We start from the raw sequence: 2,165 nt of genomic DNA, 5'->3' as shown, positions 1-2,165 counted from the left end.
ACAGTTCCCGCTCAGCTCAGTCAAAACTGTTCGCTGCTCTGGCTCCCCAATGGTGGAACAAACTCCCTCACGACGCCAGGACAGCGGAGTCAATCACCACCTTCCGGAGACACCTGAAACCCCACCTCTTTAAGGAATACCTAGGATAGGATAAAGTAATCCTTCTCACCCCCCTTAAAATATTTAGATGCACTATTGTAAAGTGGTTGTTCCACTGGATGTCATAAGGTGAATTCACCAATTTGTAAGTCGCTCTGGATAAGAGCGTCTGCTAAATGACTTAAATGTAAATGTAAATGTAAGCTCCTTTCCTGAGGACGGCTCACCTCTCACAGTTCTGGGCGACTTTAACCTCCCCACGTCTACCTTTGACTCATTCCTCTCTGCCTCCTTCTTTCCACTCCTCTCCTCTTTTGACCTCACCCTCTCACCTTCCCCCCCTACTCACAAGGCAGGCAATACGCTCAACCTCATATGTACTAGATGCTGTTCTTCCACTAACCTCATTGCAACTCCCCTCCAAGTCTCCGACCACTACCTTGTATCCTTTTCCCTCTCGCTCTCATCCAACACCTCCCACACTTCCCCTACTCGGATGGTATCGCGCCGTCCCAACCTTCGCTCTCTCTCCCCCGCTACTCTCTCCTCTTCCATCCTATCATCTCTTCCCTCCGCTCAAACCTTCTCCAACCTATCTCCTGATTCTGCCTCCTCAACCCTCCTCTCCTCCCTCTCTGCATCCTTTGACTCTCTATGTCCCCTATCCTCCAGGCCGGCTCGGTCCTCCCCTCCCGCTCCGTGGCTCGATGACTCATTGCGAGCTCACAGAACAGGGCTCCGGGCAGCCGAGCGGAAATGGAGGAAAACTCGCCTCCCTGCGGACCTGGCATCCTTTCACTCCCTCCTCTCTACATTTTCCTCCTCTGTCTCTGCTGCTAAAGCCACTTTCTACCACGCTAAATTCCAAGCATCTGCCTCTAACCCTAGGAAGCTCTTTGCCACCTTCTCCTCCCTCCTGAATCCTCCTCCCCCTCCCCCCCTCCTCCCTCTCTGCAGACGACTTCGTCAACCATTTTGAAAAGAAGGTCGACGACATCCGATCCTCGTTTGCTAAGTCAAACGACACCGCTGGTTCTGCTCACACTGCCCTACCCTGTGCTCTGACCTCTTTCTCCCTCTCTCTCCAGATGAAATCTCGCGTCTTGTGACGGCCGGCCGCCCAACAACCTGCCCGCTTGACCCTATCCCCTCCCCTCTTCTCCAGACCATTTCCGGAGACCTTCTCCCTTACCTCACCTCGCTCATCAACTCATCCCTGACCGCTGGCTACGTCCCTTCCGTCTTCAAGAGAGCGAGAGTTGCACCCCTTCTGAAAAAACCTACACTCGATCCCTCCGATGTCAACAATTACAGACCAGTATCCCTTCTTTCTTTTCTCTCCAAAACTCTTGAACGTGCCGTCCTTGGCCAGCTCTCCCGCTATCTCTCTCTGAATGACCTTCTTGATCCAAATCAGTCAGGTTTCAAGACTAGTCATTCAACTGAGACTGCTCTCCTCTGTATCACGGAGGCGCTCCGCACTGCTAAAGCTAACTCTCTCTCCTCTGCTCTCATCCTTCTAGATCTATCGGCTGCCTTCGATACTGTGAACCATCAGATCCTCCTCTCCACCCTCTCCGAGTTGGGCATCTCCGGCGCGGCCCACTCTTGGATTGCGTCCTACCTGACAGGTCGCTCCTACCAGGTGGCGTGGCGAGAATCTGTCTCCTCACCACGCGCTCTCACCACTGGTGTCCCTCAGGGCTCTGTTCTAGGCCCTCTCCTGTTCTCGCTATACACCAAGTCACTTGGCTCTGTCATAACCTCACATGGTCTCTCCTATCATTGCTATGCAGACGACACACAACTAATCCTCTCCTTTCCCCCTTCTGATGACCAGGTGGCGAATCGCATCTCTGCATGTCTGGCAGACATATCAGTGTGGATGACGGATCACCACCTCAAGCTGAACCTCGGCAAGACGGAGCTGCTCTTCCTCCCGGGGAAGGACTGCCCGTTCCATGATCTCGCCATCACGGTTGACAACTCCATTGTGTCCTCCTCCCAGAGCGCTAAGAACCTTGGTTTGATCCTGGACAACACCCTGTCGTTCTCAACCAACATCA

This window comes from Oncorhynchus gorbuscha, linkage group LG14 (assembly GCF_021184085.1).
Source record: "Oncorhynchus gorbuscha isolate QuinsamMale2020 ecotype Even-year linkage group LG14, OgorEven_v1.0, whole genome shotgun sequence".
In the NCBI taxonomy this organism is placed as follows: Eukaryota; Metazoa; Chordata; class Actinopteri; order Salmoniformes; family Salmonidae; genus Oncorhynchus; species Oncorhynchus gorbuscha.
This window is presented reverse-complemented; position numbering follows the sequence as displayed.